Genomic DNA, 22,694 nt, shown 5'->3' on the forward strand with positions numbered 1-22,694 from the left:
AATATGCAATCCTGGACGTTGGGGTTAAACTTCGTGTCCAGAAGCCAGGCCGTCCTTCTCATATCCACGGCGATGCAGCTGGCCCGGCAAGAGGTATCGATGCGGGCCACTGTGAACTCTGATGTCCTGCGCTACCAACTTGGCTTCTCCTAGACATGCTTTGAAGCATGCCTGGCTCTGCACCGGAAGGAAGTGTATGTCCCACCACAACCTCTGGTTAGCGGCTGCCAGCATGGCATCCGCGTTGGCCTGACGCAGGTGCAAGGAGGCGTTTTGAGTACAGCTTCTTCCCATACGCCTCCAAGATCTTCTCCTCCTTGCCTAGCAGCGCTGAGGACGAGGTGGCCGAGGACGACTGGGGCTTAGAGTAGAGTGACGCTGCAGCAATCACCGAAGAATGCGGCTCGGGGTGCGTCAATAACAAGAGTGTATCCCCTTCCATCTGTCTATACTTGGCATTGAGGCGCCGATTGACCGGTTGGGCCGAGTATGGCTTGAGCCACCCCTTCTTGGCCAGAGCCACAACATCTTTCTGCATCAGGATACCCGTTTTGCTAGGGGCCGTAGGGTGAGGACTTCTGCCAAGACCCCCTCCTCGGGCTGCTTGACCTCCGGTTGAGGAAGGCCCAAATATTCTGTCAAACCTGCAAGCCTGTCATGGAAGGCCTTCGATGACTACGGTGTGTCAGGGTCCTCTCCCTTGTCTTTGTCCACAAGAGTGTCCGGCTGGTCTGGAGCGGGTGGAGGAGTGCTGGGCGCCGAGACCAGAGCCGGAGGCTGCTGCAGAAGCTGGTGTGGAACCGCCTGTGCTGTGGGAGGCAGGGGAGCCGGAATCGGAGGGGCAGCAGGGGCTGCGCTGGGGCCTATGGTGCCAGAGCCATGGGAAAAATGACTATGGGCGCTGGTGAGTGAGTCAGCAAGTCCCTGACAGCATCCCGTAGGAGGGCCCCCATCTGGGGCATCAGTGCCAGGAACCTTTTGAAGAACCTGTCTTCAGAGGCAGAAGTGGAGGCAGGGGAAGTAGACAAAGTGGCTGGGAGCTGCTGGGTCGGAGACCACTGTCTAGGTAGCAGGGGAAACCTGCCCTGCTGATGGATAACTGTAGGCCACGTACCTGGTTGACACCAGTCCCACCTATGAAACTCGTTCACCCGCCTGCTCTGTTCCTAGGAGTGGCATCGGACGAGCGGCCATGTTTTCTGGCACGGCAGACATTTTGACGAGCTGCGTGTCAAAGTCGTGGTGCTTGGCTCCCTGGATCCGGCCTCCTCCAGAACTCTTGGTTGTGGAGAATGAGGCTTACCCTGCACCTCAGGTCTGGGCCTGGAAGGCATGTTGCCCCTGGCATTGTTGCCGGTAGTGCTGCATGCAGGCACCCCCTCGGACATTGAGCCACTACCAGGGCATTGCCCCTCAGGTGTACACCCGGGAAAAAAGAACCTTGCAGTCCCTCAGCTCTGATTCCGGAAGGATCTGATGACCCCCGGATAGGATATGATGTAGCATTTATAACGCGCCTATACGCAAGTGTTCCTCTCGCTTAGGCGTTTCCTCAGGAAGGAATCGCCCGTACAGGGTGCAATGGAAAATAGCGGCCCAACTTTGGGCCTCGCTCTCAGCTTAACTAAGTTTTTCCAGTCCTCTGGAGGCAACCTTTCGGAGAGCTCTCTCCACCTAGTTAGCCTGTTCTTCAGTGCACGTGGAGTTAGTGCATCACCCGCAGTGCAACCTTGCCAGCCGTGGTCAGGGCCAAGGCAGCCAAGGCAAAGAGCATGGAGGTCAGACGTAGGGAAGAGCCCCTCGCAGGCTGGACACCTGCTGAACCCCGCTGAAGACGACATGCGCCAGGGAGGAGCGTGACGCTGGAGGACCGAGTACCTGAATGACAAAGAACGCAAAAAGAAGAATTCGGGGAAGAGCACGTGGTATTACATGGCTGAAGCCAAACCCAGGAGTGCTGGTGAAATCGGCCCGTTCCCGTCGACATGGAAAAAAGGACTGAGGAGTGGCACCGGTGGGCGGAGCCAGGGTAGCACATGCTCCCAGGGCTGCACACCCGCACACCTCTAAATTTAAAGGGGAAGGTTTTTTTCTGGTGAAAAAGGGTCCATCTCCCGTCCCTTGGAAGGGACACCCAAGCAGTTTGGAGGAAAGGGGATGGGACGCAAGAAGAGCCGTAAATATATTGTAAAAAAACAGGGATAATGATGCCCCCCTTGGGACTCAATAGCAGAGTGGGGCTCGGACAGCCTCCGCTTGCTAGTTGCATACCCGCATTGTTCCGTTACCTAAGAAGGACTGCATCCACTCCATTGCTTGATCACTAAAGTTAGCCACCTCCTGTAATCTGGTTAGTAGCAATGGGTGGTCATCTAAATCAAACGTAGCCGACAAGTCCAACAACATCAGCAACATAGATTTCCCTTCATTAATGCTCGACAACATATTGGACTTAGTTCCAATAGTGCCGATTCCGTGATGAAGCCTGGTCTGAAGCCCAACGGACCCCTATTCAGAATTGGATGGTCTTTTATGTGGCTAAGTATTTGTTCATAGACCACTCTGTCCAATATTTTTTTACAGAAATGGGGAGTTGGATATGGGTCGATAATTAGTGGCAATGTTGGGATCCTGCCCTTGTTTTTTAAGTAATGGCGTGATGCAGGAACCCTTCAGTCTAGTGGGAACCAATCCTTCTTTAAAGGATGCTTTGACTATTTTAGTTATGTAGCTGATCAATAACTCTGAACGGGCCTTGATAGCTGACGCTGGAAAAATGTCCCCTTTACATGCAGATGGTTTGAGTTGGCCAGTGAAATACGAAGTTCCTCTTCTGTTATGCACTAAAAATTAAAATATAGGTACAGACTGAAATGAAGGGGCATCTTCTTTCAAAGTACCCTGTTTGGGCTTGAGGAGCTCACAAATGTTAGCCTTTTTATTATTATCTTTAATCTTTTCAGTTTTGTCCAGCATGTCCTTTTGAATACGCACACACCACTCCTGATCTTTACACATAGTTTCTTGGAATTTGATATCTGGTTTCTCCAATTCCTTCGGAATGAATCTCCTTCGAATCGTATTGAGCTTCCTCTATACGTGACACATAAGAATCTTTCTTGGCTTTAATAATAGCCAGTTTAAATTTCCCAGCAGACTGCTAGTAAGATAACTTATCCTCCTCTGTTTTAGACTTTTTCCAATGGTAGAAGTCTTTTCTCTTACCCACTCTAAACACTTAAGTTGGAGAACGCTGTGTTATTGGGATGGCTAATCACTTTCCTGCTTTTAAGGGGCACTAGAGCGTTGGTTGCATTGTTGAGTGTATCTAGCAGGGAATTGGCCATGTTGTCGACATTCTCGGAAATTGAAGGGTCCTTCAGCAACAGATGAGGGATCCACTCCTTCACTGACTCAGGATTAAGCCTCTTCAGATTTCTTGATACACTCCAATTTTGTTTGGCTAAGCCCTTTTTTCTAACAGAATCAAGGCTAATAATGAATTCAATACAATAATGACCCGACCAAGGGCATAGAGCGATATGGGGCTTGCTTATGTTCAAATTAAGTGAAAAGATCCAGTCTAACATATTGCATTTGCTATGGGTATGTTTATCAATGTGTTGCTTGAAGCCCAGTGCAGCCGTGAACCTAACAAGTTCACCAGCTGAAAGGTCCCTAAGAATATCCTTCCAAAGATTTAAGTCACCCATTATAATCCATTTGGCAGCACCCTTTAGTTGAGCCAGGACCAGGCTGTTCAAATGTACGACACATCTGGCATGGTGGAAGGAGGGTGATAAATCAGCAACATATTCAGCATGGGAGATGCATCGGTTCTAACTTTAAAACAAAGTGTCTCACAGCCACTAGGACCTTACACATCCTATTTCCATACATCTTGGTTGCTTTTAAAAATAATTGCAACACCCCCAACCCCTTGATTCTGTCTGTTAACACATAATAGAGTAAGCCTTTTGGGTGGCTAGTATCAATGAAGGGCCAGCCACCTCATGAAGCTAGGTTTCGGTCAGAGAGCAAAATGGTGCAGATGTCTATGTCCCTATCCAAAATATACCCTGCTATTTCTATGGAGTGTTTAACCAGAGATCTGGTATTAAGTAAAAATGTTCTTTTGGCCTTATTAGCACTATTGGAGCAACCAGAGGGTGGATTCGGTCTACCTCTATGCATATCCTTGACTATGTGTCAGTTACCTTGGTTAGACCGGCGTTCATCATTAGTGAAGCCAGCATGCAGCTTGAAATGTAGAAAAAAGCACACTGAAATGAGATGGAAATAACAGATCCTTACCGTTTTGTCGCCAGCACCGCTGCGTCCGGCAAGGACCGGCTGGTCTCTGTTGCACCGGCGCTCTTGCGCCTGGTTTGCGCTTCAGTAATCAAGTAAACTACAACCGTATCTGGAAATGTAGTTCCCAAAACGAAATAACAGTTGTCAAGGCAACTTCACTCGCTGCAGTGGCGTTACAAGAGACGCTTGCACACACGTTGCATTGGGCTCAATGTTAAAAATACTGGCAAGCTAAAAACAATAAAGAGCAATGAAGAATCAACTAGCAGCAGCGTTTTAAACTAAAATACATGTATGAACTAGACAATGAAATTGCTAGGAGATCTTAATCTAGGTCTTAACGACTCCAACGTTGACAACGTGTTAGCCTTAGCCAACACTATCATGGCATTAGGTTTCTTGCAACGCATCACTAACACTACTCACATTAGAGGCAAAACACTGGATTGGCTGGTAGACCTTAATTGCAACACCAAGATCCTATCTAATACACATTGCCCTTGGTCTGACCATCATGTATAACCTTCACTATCCGTTATATAATCCAGCAGAACCCTCTCTCAAACTCTTCAACCGCAGCACCATCAGCCCTCACGAGAAATAAACGTAACATTACAGCTGAGATTATTGCACCCTATCACTAACTACACAAACAACTCTAATTCCGGACTCATCTTCGATGGTTGAGCTTTATTATCAAACCTTACTATATGCTTTAGACAAAGTTGCACTGTAAAGTATGCGTAAAGCCAAACCACTTGCCCACCTTCCCTTCTGGACAAAATCTCTTACTACAAACTAAAATTGAAACAAAAAAGTCTAGCCTATCGCCTGACATACAATTCCCGAACCCAATTGATACCCTACCGAAACACAATATTCAATTTGATTTTGTCCCGGTCTCCGTAACAGAAGTGAGTAAAATCTTTTTGAGCCTCAAACCGTCCAGATGTTAAGGGGACATCTGTCCAGCCTCAGTCATCAAAGACTCGATGGAGGAGCGCTCTCCCTTCATCAAACCACAAATAAATGCCTCCTTCGATAGGTGCATGAGTCCTCCCACTACTCAAAAAACCCACACTAGATCCAAACAGCCCAACTATCGGCCCATAACAACAGTACCATTTTTACTCAAAATTCGGGACAGGGCTGCCTACCTACAAATTCAAAACCACCTATAATCCAATAACCTCTTGGGCCTTCACTAGTCAAGTTTCAGACCTGGTCACGGCACAGAATCAGATCTCATAGACCTTAAAATACAAATGGACAAGCACAAAGACAAGGGCAACCTAGCGCTCCTCCTCTTACTAGATCAGCAGCCTTTGACCTGGTCAATCATAAAGTACTCTGTAAAACCTTGCCTCGGCTGCCCCTTTCACAACCAAAGCTACACAATGGATACAATCCTTCCTCTCGAACAGAACCATGAGTCTTCACCCTGACGGCAGCTGCTGAGCCCGCCCCAGTTTCCTGTGGAGTTCCACAAGGATCTTACTTTTCACCTACACTATACAACATCTTTACGAAGCCACTTTATGACCATCTGGATGACTTGGGTGTCACTTATACTAACTATGCAGATGCCACCCAAATCCTCATTCCTATCACAGGATCATACGATATTGACTCTAAACTACTAAATGAAATCTACCAAACAATCCAGGGCTAGATGCCTATCCACGGCTTATGCCTAAACGATGATAAAACAGAGCTACTCCTTATCGGCTGGCAAAACCGACTGAGCAAATTAGGCAACCAATTTAAATCCTTCGACATTGACAGCATCACCATTAAAGTATCCAAAAAAGTCAAAACCCTAGGCGTCTACTTCGACTCTGCCCTTATGCTAACTATCGAAAGAGGAAGATTGGTCAACTACCCCTTCTTATAGTCCCTAAGTTGTAACAGATCAGAACAAACACAATCTGAGCAATTCACAAATTGTTACGACCACCGCTCTATTATTTAAAAATAACATCTTCATTTATTTTACTGCATCTTGTGCAACATTAAAAACCTTAAACAAAGGATCTATACATATACACTTAGTAACATATATTACTCAACCTCTGGTAGGTGCCTTTCCCCGGCTTACTACGTGTAAGAGAAAATAAAATAACCAACACAACCCCTGTCGGGGAATGAGGCACTGAGAACTGGCTGCAAGAGTTCAAAGGATGGTTTATTTCTCCAGCTAGGAAATAACCCAAAAAACCCTCCAACCCCTTTAAATCATCACTCATATATATATCAATTAAAGTAACTCTAACAAAAAATGCTAAATGGACCCAATTGGCCAGGCGGTGTGGTGCTGTAGGTGTGGGTGGCATTTCTTCCTTCTGATTGGCTGAGTGGCTGACGAGGTGATGGACGTCAAATATCTTGTGCTCCACGCAGGTCAGGGTCCGGTCACTGTGGTCACTACCTAAGCTAATATGTTGCATTCGTAAAACACTAAATAACAAATTATCTAAACATTTTATGCTACTTTTCATATTTCTACACAAATCACACATAGTATTTATTGTCAGTACAATTGGGTCATTTGTGGCTTTAATTGGAGGCCTTGACCTTTATTGTGCATGTAAAAAAGAGTTAAGCTGTGTTTCACATATCTCCTAAGCTTTAGACCTATTAGTATAAGTAAAAACATATATTGTGGCAAAGTGCTTAAGGTTAGTAGCGGGTGTGTTGGATGGGTTTCGCAGCACAGGCGAGGGTCTGGCATTTGAAAGAAATACCTTACAGGGAGCGCAGGGTCGGGATGGCAATAAATTACTCTAAATTGGGGTGGGTGGCTTGCACATTTATGGGAACGAACGAGCAAAAAGTGCTTAGCTCATCCTGGTTCACATGCTGGCAGTGATCTCAGAGGAAGAAAACTGCATCATATTGGTTGTTGCAACTTTCTCCAGCTTCAGCGTGAGAATGGGAGTGCAGAGCTTTCCTTCGCAGGGGGAGTGCAAGGGTGGGGGCCAGCCAGCTGCCTGCGCACCTTGTGTGTGTCTCTGTCCTTGGCTGTTGCGGTGCAAGGGGGAGCTGAGCCTTGCTGTACTATCGCAGTGAGGCCTGTTTACCCAAGATGGAGTCGAAAGGGGGCACAAAAGATGAATGCCCCGTGTCCTGCTTGGTGGTCCCATCTATGTAGCGGTCAACTGTGGTTAACTTTACATAAGGGCAAGGGGCAAACCCACTACCGGAGGCACGTGGTCCAAGCCTTGTACTGAGGAGTGTACGGCGCAAGGGGGCCTGGGCGCCCCTCGCTCCCACACATTCCCCCCTTTCGTTACATCTAAAGTAACGAACTACCTATCTAGTTCTTCCCGTTCTCCCTTCGGTAGCACTCAGCTTCAGCCACAGCCTCATCCCAAGCGGGTGTACCCTTTATTGGCATCCATGCTTTGCACACACTTCTCAAGCTGTTACCCCTTCTTGCGTATTCTTCTGGGGTGACCATTAAGTATATCCCACCATCCCCATCCAAATCTATCCAAACCTCGTTATACCACAGCAAGTCCTTTGGTTCTTTAATGGTAGTGTGATGTAAATTATCGACTGTAACGCTCACCTGGCTCCCACGGAGGCGCTGGTCTGGGTTGCTGTGGCCTCTTCAAGCGTGATGCGCAGAATTCGGACCACCGATTGAACAGGACCACCAAATCTTGCTTGTCTGGCCCGTAGGAATATCCTTCTGCAGATGAGAAAGGGGATTAACTGTCTGCTGAATAGTGTGCTTGCTCCCCCCTTTCACCCTTCGTTCTTCTCTGACTTCCTCCAAAACCCCCGGTTTAAGCTCACCTTATGGTTTGGAAGGATGAACTCTCCATCCTGCTTCTGGTGCAGGGGCGCGCGTTCGTCCAGTTACTTCACTGGTTTTCAGAATGGCGCTGGCAAATCCACTCGACTTTTCTGAGCGATACGCCGGAAGTATGAAGATGCAAAAGTTCAAGTGTGAGCCTCCTTTTATGTTGTTTTTTCCTAACCTGTGATCTGTCCTTTATTTCAGGTGCAGAACAAAGGCGATGCGTTGAGGGGTTAAATTGCCGGTGGTAAAATCAGGTGAGTTAGTGCTGAGGGCGACTCCTCTAAATGTCTTTACAATTCCCCAGTAATGTCTTTTGTCCTTTCCCCATAGGGGCCGGGGTGCGGTACCTGCCAAAGATGCGGCGCCGACCCGAGATGTGGAATGGTTCACCAAGAAAAGCCAGTAAGTAATATGGCTGAAAATTCGGCTTTCCTCTTGTGTTCCCTTGCTCACCTTTTGTCTCTTCTTCTCTCCCCTAGGTGCAGAGATGTGGCGACCGGTGCTGAGAGCCGCGATGGAGCCGGCCGGCGTCTCGGGAACAGGTGAGTGAAGCGCTGCGCTGCAGCGAGCAACGCAGTGCTTTTAAATGGAAGTCTTCCTTCAGGAATGCTGGCGTGAAGATTCCGGATGCAGGTAAGAAGGTTGAATAGGTTCTTGGCTTTCACCTTTCTCTTCTCTTCTTTCCTTACAGGTGTTCCAGGTTCGAGGCGGGCGTGGCTGGAGTCCAGGTGCAGGAGCAGACACGGTGAGCGTTCAGCTGCTGGGATGCAGAACAACGTGAAGCACGTGTGGCTGTCAGGGCGTGGCTTAAATAGCCTTGGAAGAAGTTCCAGGTGAGTATTCTTCCACAGCCCCACCCAAGTAACAAAATAGTTCCTTCAGAAAAATAGTCCCTCCTAAGCCTCATTTGGCTTGGTTCTTCATGCAGCATGGTCTGCATCAGGTGAGTGTGCAGCATGGTCTGCTTCAGGTAGGTGCACCAAACACTTCCCCTTATGAGCCTGGCGCCTATGGCGCCAGGACTGATGTCCAACATGAGCCTGGCGCCAACGGCGCCAGGACAGAGTCCAAAGAGCCCCTGTAAAGGGCCACTTGGCTTTTACCGGGGGGCGTGATGCCTGCTCCCGGGGGTGCTGGGCCTGGCCTGGTGCTCCGGGGGTAGGCATCATGACATCGACCACGTCCCCATACTCCCTATAGAGGGCAGTCATTCTATACTGCGGTGTGGTGTATTCCCCAGTTTGTACTTGGGCATCTATCAGAGTAGCCACCGTTGTCTGTCAGCCCACTGTTACCATCATCATCGCTGAATTAGGCATATTATTTTCACTGCATCTTCGTCCCAGTTGGCACACACAGAATATTAGGAGAAGAAAGACAATAATGGGAATGAGTATCTTCGCTGCTATGTTCACCCATGATGGTATCCAGCTGAACAGATTGTCGAACCACGTGCTGTTGTCTGCTCTACCTTCCATTCTCATTCTTTCTCCTAAATTATGCACTGCTGTTATCACGCGTGACAGTGTCCCGTTATCAGCATCTGAAGTTGGTACGAACGTGCAGCACGCCCCCCAATTTTTTCGCAAACACCGCCATCCATCGCCGTGATAAGATCTAAGACATATCTGTTTTGCATCGTCATCAGGCGCTGTGCACGGAGCTCTATTTTTATGATGTTGAATCCTTCTTCAGTGTCGTTAGCCAGCTGGATGAGCTTCCAGCATGTTATCTGCAGCCATTTCGCGTTTGTGCTGGCTTGAAAGCCTGGTGCTAGAAATGATGCAAAAAATGTCTCTGCAGATGAGAAAAGCTTGTACTGCTGCAGGATTTCAGCAAGGAGTTCTGACGATTTGGACGAAATATAATTGGATCTTTTGCTGCGTGACAACTTGGTTCTCAATGTTTCTTCTGACAATAGTTCGTATGCTGGGGGCTCTGTGATTGTCTCATCGGGCGCTGTTGATGGTTCAGCCGATTGCCCTGCTGCCGATATGTCAGCCGATTGGCCTGCTTTCGAATTGTCAGCCAATTGGCCTGCTGTCGAACTGTCAGCCGATTGGCCTGCTGTCAAACTGTCAGCCGAAGGCCTTGCTGTAAACTGAACGTGGCTCTCTGGTATCACCATTAGTGCTGAGTGAAGTGTGGCTAGGGCACAAGTGCCCCTCCAGGATGCTGGGAGATGCAGGTAAGCTCGTTTGCCACAGATCCAGTATATGTCCATTAATGTGGCAGTGCCTTTTTTCATATCTGGTATTATTAAAGTCTTATTGCACTGCTGTACATTTCCCATATTCACCTTCCGTTCTCCATGGAAGCAAACTTCGTGCTGTATTTCCTTTTGAATCTTTATGGGTCTCTTCAGTGGTGTGACCCATGTCAGCTTGGTGATATGCTGTGTCCAGATGGGATGCACGTTTCTTTTACCCACTCGTATGTTTCGTCTGGCAGCCCTCGAAGCCCCTCAGCTTTGCATTCAATCGTTTCATCATGCCACTTGTTGTCTGCATACCTTGTCCCTTTTATGATGAAAAATGGCTCTTGGAGGCAAATTACTCCTTGTCGTCTGCTGGTGCATGTTTGTTCGTTTTCCAATTTTTCCATGGTGACTGTGTGTGCCTGAAATGTCTTTTCTATTCTACACAGAATCAGATGAATCAAACATTGGGCCTCAGACAAGGGTACTTTCTGTGGAATTAACATTTTTGGGGTTCCAGTTGCATGAGGAATAAGTGAGCACACGTAGCAACTTTCATTACTTGCTTGCTTTGCTGCGGTGCTCATTTCTGAATACCATTTATTTGATTGGTCAGGGTGTCGGGGGTCCTCTATTTCATCTAACCCCAGGTTGTGATAAATATCATATCTGTTTTTCCCGCCCCCCTTTTTCTCCTCCCTCTTTTGTTTTTTAATTGGGTACCAACTCGTTGATATTGCAGCGGGAATATTCTGGACCATGCATCATCAATGTTGTTCATGGTGACGTGTGTATTCAGTAGTGGTGGTTTCTGGTGCCGTGTGTGTGTGCATGCTTGTATTTCTGGAGTTAGTCAACCAATAGTAATCGTCATTTACATCCCATCCAGGCTCTATTTCCTTGGCCATAGTATTACTCAACAAAGGGATAGCAGTTTTGTTTTCATGCAATGGCTCATAGGGTGGCGTTTTATTTATACTATTCGATTCAACGTTATAAGTGTCCTTTCAAATGGTTGTTACTCCAGTCCATATTAGTTTAGACCCTGGTTTTATCATGTTAGCCCCGCTCCCCCCTTTGTTCATTTCATTTGCCACAAATAAAACGACGTTATACCAAATAAAATAAAACATCATTATTGCAAATAGTATGGCAGCATATTTTGTAACGCATTCCACATTGTTCAATCTACTGGCCCTAGTGGCATCCCTATTTCTATCTAACATTTCAGCCTGCTCAGCCGTTTCATCGCATTGGCTCATGTTGAACCTATGTGGGCGAGACAAATTCGTAAGTCATCATGAAAAGAAACATATTTGCAATTGTTCATTCTTTTTCATCTTTTGCTTAATTAGGCATTTAACAATTTCTTTCCATTTATCATAAAAACAATGAGGAAAAATAGGAAAAATAACAATTCATATGAGAGTAAGAGAAAAAAGGGAAATAGAGAGAGACAGAATATGTAAAAAAAAAAAAAAAACATTTTGCTTTTCTACTATACTTTTCCTCTCTTAGTTGCAGTTTTCATCATGTCAGACTGTGTTAGCAATGCCATCCACACAGTCTGTTTCATTTTGGGGGACTGCGACACTGCACGCCCTTCTCACGTCCGAGAGATGTACCCAGTATTTCAGTCCCTTCACCTTAACTGCAGTTGGTGTGCTGTACACCGTTGTGTATGGACCATGAAATCTTGGTGAATTCCACCTTCTTACAAAGCTTCTAACAGAGATGTTCCCCTTGCATTAATGGCCCCTCCGGGCTATCTGCTGCTGGCATGGAGGTGTCTGTTGCTACATCTTCAGTAAATGGCGGAGCAATTTGTTTTGCTATGCTGCGTACTGTGCGCGTTAGCTGTGCTAGGTATTCCTTAAACTCTTTCCCCAACACTGTGGCAGCCCTGTGTGCATCAGACGCCCTCCTAACAGGAGAGAGCGGCGTGTGCATTCTTCTCCCCGTCACGATTTCGTGGGGGCTCAAATGGTGATCCTTGCATGGTTGATTTCTGAGTTGGAACAGTGCTAAGGGCAGACAATATATCCAATTTTTTTTCAACATGCTGCATAATTTCGATAAATTGCTTTTGAGCAGCCTGTTGATCCTCTCCACAAATTCATTGGCTTATTGGATGATAAATCGGACATAATTTATGTTTCACCCCCAGAAGGGAGGTTACTTCTTTGAAAAGATCATTCACAAAGTACGTGCCGTTGTCTGAACGGATCACGTCACAGATTCCCCACCGCGAGAATACTTCTCGCACAAGGAACTTGGCAGCACATTTTGCATCAGGATGGGGGCAGGGGCCCGCTTCCACCCACCGTGAAAAAGGGCATACCACCACAATCAAGTATCTCGCTCCATTACATCTTTCTCCCATATCGGCGTAGTCGATATGTAGTTCTCTGAATGGACCTGTAGGGCATGGCAAAGTGCCATGCAGAGTTCGTAATGTCATTCCTGAATTGTAAGTTTGGCATGTAGTACATTCAATCACAAATTTAGACAAGTATTCGTGCAGATTGGGACAAACCAATCCTCCTGAATGTCTGAGGCGATGTGTTGTTTTGCTTCGCGAGATGGGAAGTGCAGTTGTTGGAACGCTACTTCTAATAATTATACAGGCATCACTACCTTGCCTGTCGTTTCCTGTCTCCAAATGAGATCTGTGGCTGATTGTTTACACCCTCGTTTGCCCCACAACTCCTGCTCTTCCGGTGAGGCCCTTCTCTGGAGTTCTATCAATTGTGCTATGGGCGTGTTACTGTATGCTTCTGCTGGTTGTTCTGCTGTGGCTGCTGCTGTTGCAGCTGTTGTGAGGCTGGCTGTCCTTGTTGCATTTGGGGGTCATAGCAGTACTGATCTTGTTGTCCCCCTCCCCATTGGAGCTTCACAAGGGCTACCTGGGTGTGGGCAGCCCCACCCCTGTTCATTGTTCATGGACTGCTGCTGCCCCTGAAGATACCCTGATGGTCGCATTCTACAATCTCGTGAATAATGTCCCCACCTTCCACAATTCCAACATGACCCCTGTTGTCCTCCTCTTGGTCCTTGCCCACCATACACCCTGTTTCCCATTCCTCCATATCCTCCCCTCTGCCCACGGTACCCACCTCTTCCTTGGGCCGGCCTGTTCTGCCACCGTGATCTTTGGCATGGCTGTTCCTCTCCGTTCCACTGTCCTTGGTCCTCTCCAACACACTGCGCTGCTATCCCAACGGGCCTTCCTCCTGCGTTTTCCTCTCCTTCGTTTTCTCTGTCTGCGGTTACACTGGCAGTAATGACGGCGACCTTCACTCATTTTGTCTGCACTAGTTTTGCTTCGTCGGCCAGCCTCTTTTGTGTGACCTCCTTTTCCTTCTCTTTGATCCTCCTCCAATGGTGTACAATTATGCTCTGAATTTCAGGCCACCCTTTGGCTTCGATCCCAGCTATTTTGTCCAAGGCCTTCTGCACCTGTTTCGGCAACCCCTTTTTAATGATAAAATAAGGCTGTTGATTGATTCCATGCCGTACCAGTTTCACTTCTCCATAAGTCTTGCACTCGCAAAATGAATTGCGCAGGATCCTCGCTCTCCTCCATCGTGCACTGCATCACTGCATGTAAATCTGGAACGTCTGGAAATGCACGCTGCAATGCATCCCACACTTGTGCTCGAACATTGTTGAATGGTGATCCATCGTGGCGATCACAGCTCATTGTTACTCCCAGGAACCCTGCCCTTTCCCAGATTGTGTCTGCTTGGTCCCCGATTGCTGATACTAATAAGCTTTTCACATCACCTATAGCTAACGGCACGTCTGTCGTGTTCTTCTCAAATACATGTATCCACTTACATGCTCCTCCCGTCAGCGGGGGGAGGAGTTTTAACAGGTTGATTTTGTTCATTTGGGCCCACGGGATATAGTTTGGCCTACCTGCTCCTTTATGTATCAGTGGCATTTGTAGTTTCCGTTTCTTTCCTGTTTTGCTCATTCTCCTTTTTTTCGTTTTACTTACCAGTATGTTCCCTGTCCTCCCGGTTCATTGTCTTAATCTACCCTGCCACAATGGTGGTGATAGTGTGTCTGGGTAACGGCAGTTTGGCAGTAGGGAACCCTCTGCGGCAGCTGCCTCTTCGTATTCATCTTAATCATCCCATACTTCTTCTATTTCTGACTCTGGCTCGTTATTATCCTCCCAGTTTTCCTTGGGTTCACTTCCTTGTCTTTCACCCCGATCTCCACTTTGTTGACTCTCTGGTGTATCTGGGCGTATAATTCTCACTGGCTTGTTATTCAATTGGAACAGGAACTGTCCTGACTGCCACTCTTGTTCTTGTCTTTGCTGTGATGACGTCCCTTGTGATGCTATAGATTGTCCTGATACTGAGACTGCTGGGGTTGCATTGCTTGCTGCCCCTATCAGAGGTGTGAGATCTGCCAGTGACAGCGGGGGTACCTCCCCTCCCCCTGGCAGCATTTGCCCTTTGTCGCATAGAGCTCTTAACCGGGTTATTTCCATTTGTGCGTGTGCTAGCTGGCGATTTAAATCGCCTGTTAAACGTGCTAGGTTCACAGGAGGCGCACTTGTGGGGCCGTACAGGCCTCCTTTGTCATCTGGTGGGGGTTCATGGGCTGTGGCCCCGCACAAGCATTGGGGGTGGGTGGTATATACATGGGCTCACTAAACCCTACTGCTGGCCTGGTCATTAAGGGATAGATTTTTGTTACTTCGTTCTCAGTTGTAGTTGTTGAGCACTCCCCTTTTGGTGTCCCGCTTACTTCTTCAGATATTTTCTACTTTTCTATCATTCGGCTTGTGCCTACCTCTGCCGTGGGGGTAACTTCCTCGAACATTCGCCATAAATCTAACACTTCTCTCTGGTTCTGTAATTGTTTCCCTTTGAATCGTGCTAACAAGTGTGTTGATACTAGGTCCAACACTCTTTTGTCGAATGACCCTCCTTCTGGCCAAATTGGTATAACCCCATCTCCTTTTATCTCAGTGATCCACTGATCGTGATACTTCTGTATCCTATCGCTATATAGTGGAAGGTGCTGGCAAATATGCGCTAGTGGCGTTACTCCCCCCATGGCAATACTTCTTTTCCTTTCTTGTGTGTTCTGGTACCCTTGAGTCCCTTCCCACCTCTCACTTGGTATGTCAGTTACGATATGTGAAAATGCGTTCTTTATCAATGCTCGCAATTATGGTATATCACATTAGCTGTTCTTTCTGAGAGGTGTTACCTGGTCACCTCTCCCAATTTATTTCTTTGCCTATTATTCATTAATCAACAAGTTACTTGTACTGAAATACTTTGGCGTGTTCAACAGGACATTTACACAAAGCAGACCAACAAACATATAATCATGCAACATACACATGCACTGCCTGCGCGCGTTTGTTCTTTCCCTATTCCCGTTACTGTCCCCGGTTTTTCTTCTTCCCTATTCTACCTACTATTTCGCATTCACTCCCCACCTCTTTCACCTTTATTATGTCTCAAGATTTCTTACCTCCACGGAAAAATAATATTCTAAAACTACTCCAAGTCTACTCAATATACGAGGCCCCTACTATTTTCTCTTTATCTCTATTCTGCACTTGGTCGGGACAAATGCTATGCAGCGCCGCCTTCTACCCCGTACGGGCTAGGATACCACTTCTCTTCTTCTCACTTCTTACAACACCTAATGGCCATATAAAGGATAGATCAGAAAAGCCTTGCCGTCAGTCACACAGACCCTATTCTTAACTACCTTCCCTTTGTTGCTAATTCCCTTCTTCCCGTATTTCCCCTTACCTTCCTTTGGGGTCTTTGCAACCGGGACTCCACGTGTTCAGTCAGGTACTCCGAGGGTCGCCGCTCACGATCGGACCTCGCTCAGGTCTGTCCCCCAACCAAGCCGTGGCCTGCCTTGGCGAGCAGCCTTTTTGATTTGGTATTCGTCAACCGGGAACCCTTGACCCTTTCTTCTTGATGTGCACAGTCTGGTCAACCGCGGAGGCGATGGTCTTGCTGGGGGCGTCCTGGATCTCGCTGCCGGGCGGTGCAGGCCTCGAGGCACCTCTCTAAATGATTGGCCAGGCGGTGTGGTGCTGTAGGTGTGGGTGGCATTTCTTCCTTCTGATTGGCTGAGTGGCTGACGAGGTGATGGACGTCAAATATCTTGTGCTCCACGCAGGTCAGGGTCCAGTCACTGTGGTCACTACCTAAGCTAATATATTGCATTCGTAGAACACTAAATAACAAATTATCTAAACATTTTATGCTACTTTTCATATTTCTACACAAATCACACATAGTATTTATGGTCAGTACAATTGGGTCATTCGTGGCTTTAATTGGAGGCCTTGACCTTTATTGTGCATGTAAAAAAGAGTTAAGCTGTGTTTCACATATCTCCTAAGCTTTCGACCTATTAGTACAAGTAAAAACATATATTGTGGCAAAGTGCTTAAGGTTAGTAGCGGGTGGGTTTCGCAGCGCAGGCGAGGGTCTGGCACTTGAAAGAAATACCTCACAGGGAGCGCAGGGTCGGGATGGCAATAAATTACTCTAAATCGGGGTGGGTGGCTTGCACGTTTATGGGAACGAACGAGCAAAAAGTGCTTAGCTCATCCTGGTTCACATGCTGGTTCTCATGCTGGCAGTGATCTCGGAGGAAGAAAACTATCATATTGGTTGTTGCAACTTTCTCCAGCTTCAGCATGAGAATGGGAGCGTGGAGCTTTCCTTCGCAGGGGGAGTGCAAGGGTGGGGGCCAGCCAGCTGCCTGCGCACCTTGTGTGTGTCTCTGTCCTTGGCTGTTGCGGTGGAAGGGGGAGCTGAGCCTTGCTGTACTATCGCAGTGAGGCCTGTTTACCCAAGATGGAGTCGAAAGGGGGCACAAACGATGGATGCCCCGCGTCCTGCTCAGTGGTCCCATCTATGTAGCGGTCAACCGTGGTTAACTTTACATAAGGGCAAGGGGCAAACCCACTACTGGAGGCACGTGGTCCAAGCCTTGTACTGAGGAATGTACGGCGCGAGGGGATCTGGGGGCCCCTCGCTCCCATACATTGTGCACAAGCACTTACACTCTACTTGTGTCAGTGCACCATAGTTTGGCAAAAAGTGCCACAGGAAGAAAAAGGAACATTTTTGCCACAATTATAAAAAAGATAATCAGAAAAAGGGAATACAGTCTGAAATGCTGTTCATCTGAGATGTTAATACACTAATTCAGGGTAGAGTTCGCCTCCACGGCGAAGTATACACCTTTGCAAATAAATGTGTCCGTTCTTGTCTATAGAGATAGCTGTTTTTTCTTAGGTGTTTTTTAATTTAGCCTCTCTATGTCACTGCACCGTGTTGTTTTAGTGAGTACCTGATATTACTAATTAGAACCAGGGACACACTTATGATGTTTCAAGTAGGTTCAAAAGAGCACGGAAACAAAAACTGGTACCAGTTTACGCAATTCTATCAACATATGTTTCGTCCAACAATACTCCTACAGTTCACCCTCACAGTGCTGTTGGTCTGGTCGATTAAGGCCATCTTCAGGACAAAGGAATGATTTCATGTGTAGTATATACTTCCCAAATTCACAGTTGGTTGCGAGAAAATCTAAACAAATTTAAAAAAGATACTTTGAAAATGTTCATGGGTGGTTTCTATACAGAAAAGGAATTGTTATAGTGCTGCCTCCGACTATTGACTGACCTGTATTATACTTGGATTTCTTCGGGACGTTTAGAACAATTGGGCGCCGTCTGGCTGCTCATTCAATATTTGTTCAAGCTGAAATCATCATTTTTCATACCTATGGGTCAATGTGAACCCGCCTTAATATTCATTGCATCGCATTAATTTACTTTTAATGCAAAAAGTGCCGTCATTTTGACCGGCAAAAAGATTGTACCTTTGAGTTGGCAGTCCAGGATCAATATTGTAGAAATTATATTGTCGTGCTGCCCTCTGTTTTAACAGTCGTGGTTATTTCTTGTCTGGTTATTCACATTAATTTGCGGTGGCATCCACCATCTACAGATTATGGAAAATGACCACCTAGCGGTTAGCATTAGTCCAATTTACACAGAATGAAAGTATATCAGAAACATACATCTACCCAATGTTTAGTGCAGAGGACCGAATGTTATTTTCATAGCCCATTTAGTTTCCTTCATGTTCAGTCACCCCTCTGAAAGCCACGAAATGGCGTGTTCCCTGAGTCTTATTTTTTATTTTTGCAAGAAAGATGTATTTATTCGTTTTCTTGCTGCCCAAAACATGACGGAGTTTCACTAAGCCCAGTACAAAGGCCCCAAGAGGGATTAGGTTAATAGATAAACGGTGCGGATATTCATTGTTATTCAAAATGTTCCTACCGGCCAGACTAATCACAGCTTAAGTTTCGTCGGAGGGAGAGTAGTTTGTGATCAGATATTCAGAAAACCTCACCTCCAAATTATTATCACACGTCCTCTCGGGTACTTGTAGATGCGGTCGGAACAACCCTTCCGAATGCCGTAGAATTATTTAATCTGCTTGGTTTTAGGTCACGCGGTCATGTGAAAAGTCACGTGATCTTTACGGACCAAAATACGTGTTTTCGCGTATTAAGCTGTGTGCCTACAAAATAGGGGCATACGTGTTTGGTGTTTAGCTAAGTATGCAAGCATCTGATGTCTACACTGCGCCATGGTTTTAAAACCAACTTCACATATGCGGTGCAACCGAGTTCTCAATGGTTGCAACACTGACTCTGCACTCCCCATATTGTGTGCTACTTATGAATTATGGGAATTGTAGTTTTTCCTGTACAAAACAGAATTACGACATATCGCAAAGCAGAACACATGTCTAAAAAACTATTGATGTTATGTCAGAAATACGAGTTGTATCTTGACATTGCAATCAAACAGGTGCCAGAACTGATGTATGAATCCTAGTATTAGGTACATTCTTCTAGAGGATTATATCGCTGTGCCAAGACAAAACACAGATCTACAAAACATTTGATGTCAAGCCATACATACAAAATTGATCTTTACATTGCATTCATGCAAATGTCAGCTCGGATGTATTCATCCTAATATTTTGCGCGTTCTTTTAGGGGGCTGTGCCATACATATATTTAAATAAATACACTTGAAAAAGCTAGATCTAGGTATTTCTTCTCATTAAAGTGCAGACACTTGCTGTGTGAGATCAGCAGAAAAAGGGCAAGACAAGACCTCAGATTTAGGCATTGACCACACACATTACCCATCATGAACTTATCCCAACGTTTGTGCTATCATTATTGAAAATATCTAACATTATAGCACACATCGAAGTAATACATAAGTCAGACCTTTTGCTTTTTTTTGCATGAGTGCATACTATCCAGGAGGAGTTAATCATATTTGACCATTGAACAGGTGTTGGAGATGGACCCAACTCGATGGAATATTAACCATTTCAAGATACCAAGACAAAGCTTTACATTTGGGAGACAGATGATGCGATATTTGACAAAACTCCATTACAGAAATATATTCCATTCTACGGCCACGTTTAGGCCCTGTTTCACTGAATTTGTGTCATAAATCCATCTCTGTTCATTACGTGTCAAATTAAGATCTCGTTTCCCACCCCTTGGGGGCCGTTTTACCACTTGTAACACACACCAGAGCATTTCAGTGGGTTAGTGCTGTTTTTTCATATAATGTGCTACCAGAGGTTTGTTTTCTATCTGGTTTCTTATGCACCATTTGTGCTCACATATACGCTGCCTCACTTGTCGTTTAGTTTTTCCAATGTAAATAAGATTACAAGGGCATATTATGACATACACTGCCAAAGTTGTTAGGCAGTTTGTAAACTAGGTGAGTGGAACCACACAAGTACCTATAGTAATGCTCTTCATGTCCCTGGTTTGTGGACAAACAGAACATTTGCCACACCTGTGGTGGCTGGTGACCGGTGGTAGACCCCATTGTGTACTTTGGGTTTGCGTAGGTGTTTTTGGTATGGGGAATGTGTGTACCAGGCTGTCTTTTAAATTCCTTTGCCGTTTAAAGGCAAAGCGGGGTTTAGAGGGCCGGAAATCTTCAGTTGTAATCATATCCCAGTGTCAGAGAATTATTTTCCTTAAGGAACTGCTGATGGGGCTGAAGGTGCTAACGCAAGTCATCTTATCGAGGACAGTTTTTGGCATTGTGTGCAAACATGTGTCCCTGTTCATATGTTGGGCACGTTTATAAGCCCGATGTATTGTTGATTTTGGGTAACCCCCATCTTTCAATTTTTTTTTTAATGCCGCCCCATGGAATTTATAGTCTGTTAGCTGTGAGCAGTTTCTGCGACTTCGCAGGAACTGGCCGAAAGGGAGCCCTTCCTTCAAGCTCTTTGGGTGGAAACTAGCATAGTTTAACAAAATGTTTTGATCTGTAGGCTTTTTGTAAAGTACAGTTTCTAATGTCCCATGATCCGTTTTGACTATTTCCAAATCAAGAAAGTCAACTCTTTGCATGTGATATTCAATTGTGAATTGTATACATGGATTTTGGGTGATCAACCATTTGTGGAACTCCATGAGTTTAATTTTGGAGCCTCTCCAGACCATGCACACATCATCGATGTATCTAAGCCATGTTCGAATATTTTGGTTAAATGGATTTGTGGGGTGACAGATGGTGTTTTCTTCAAAATTATCCATATAAAGGTTTGCCAGGTCTGGGGCGAAGGTTGCACCCATGCTTGTTCCTTGAAGTTGATTGTTATAGGTGGTACCACATATAAAAAAGTTTTCTCTCAGTGCCAGGTGTATACATTCCAAGATGAATGCTGTGGGTACTTTTAGTAAGGTTGTAGTACGTGAGTCTAAATATTTAGCCAACCACATCTAGAGTGACTAGCACATCCTCTGATGTTATGGGGACGAGGCTTATGGTGTTCATCATACTAGTAGTATCTTTGATGTATGACCGCACTAGACCTACAAACGGCCGCAAAAACCAGTCGGCATACATAGAGAGAGGTTCTAGAATTGAATTGATGGCGGCAACTATTGGTCGCCCTGGTGGAACTGTCAGGCTTTTATGCACCTTCGGAAGGATGTAAAAAGCTGGAGTAGTAGGGTTGTTGTTAACTAAGAAAGTGTGTTCATCCTCATCAATCCACCCTTCTTCCAGGGCATTTTTCATCAAACTTGTTATTTCTTCCATCAATCTCTCTGTAGGATCGTGTAGGAGTTTTCGATATGCTGAGGGATCGTTCAAGTGTTTCAAGACTTCCTTTTCATAGTCTTGTTTATCCTACAGGATAATACCTCCACCTTTATCAGCCGACTTGATGACAAACGTGTCATAAGATTTTAATTTTGCCAAAGCTTCCCTTTCTATTTTTGACAGATTGTCTTTACAATTGTTGTTGGTCTGTAGTAAAATGTGTGTTTCCTTGATGATTCGGTTCTCAAAAGCTGTGATAGCCGATGTGACCATTGAGTTTAGAGGTGTGAATTTTGATGATGATTTTAGACCCGTGATGCTAGTTTGTTTTTTGGGTTCGGTGGAGTTTAAAAAAAAAATGTCAGTCTAATAACTCGAAAGAATATTTGAAGCTCCACTTCTGTTTAAAAATATCTAGCTCTAGATGTCGGCACAAAGAATAGACCTTTCTTCAGTACTTGTTCCTCTGCTGGTGATAGAACATACTGTGTCAAATTTTAGATGGGTATTACCAGTTTTGCGGGGAACCCTGCCAGGTCCTCGTTTGCATTTGTGGTGGCCCTTGGCATCTGTTGCAGCCTTTCCTGCCCTGTCCCTGAAAAAGCTGAGGTTGTTGTTGTTGTTGTTGAGGTCTACTGAGGTTACTAACTCCGGTGGACGTGCGGGGATTCGATTGACTACTGGTGGAGCTGTTGGACGAATTTGAGAAATTCCCATAAGGTCGTTTCCTGTGGGCTAAATTGGTGTTACGTAGCTGATTTTGTTTATTGAGATCTTCATAATAGGTTTCAACCAAATATGGATAGATTTTAGTTTCCTTGTAATATTCCACATCTTTTTTTAGTTTCCAAATTTTTCTCTCAAGGATTGTTTTATTAAATTGTACTATTTCTTCTTCCATTTTAGCTAGAACCTCTTTCAGATCTTTAATCACATTCTCTTGTTTGATTTTAGATTCCAAGTGTTCAATTTCATCATGTTGTAATTTTGTTTCCACAGCCGAAGTTTCAATTATAAGTATCAGTAGGTCACGGGAGCATTTATTGCTTACCCCACTGAATTTACCTCTAAACTTCATGTTATGTGAGAATACTCGGGGGGATGTTTCTTATCTGTAGGCCTTCTGGGATGATCCCGGCCTTCAGATATGCTAAACACCAAACACGTATGCCCCTATTTTGTAGGCA

This window comes from Ambystoma mexicanum, chromosome 10, assembly GCF_040938575.1.
Source record: "Ambystoma mexicanum isolate Mex_15411 chromosome 10, UKY_AmexF1_1, whole genome shotgun sequence".
NCBI lineage: Eukaryota > Metazoa > Chordata > Amphibia > Caudata > Ambystomatidae > Ambystoma > Ambystoma mexicanum.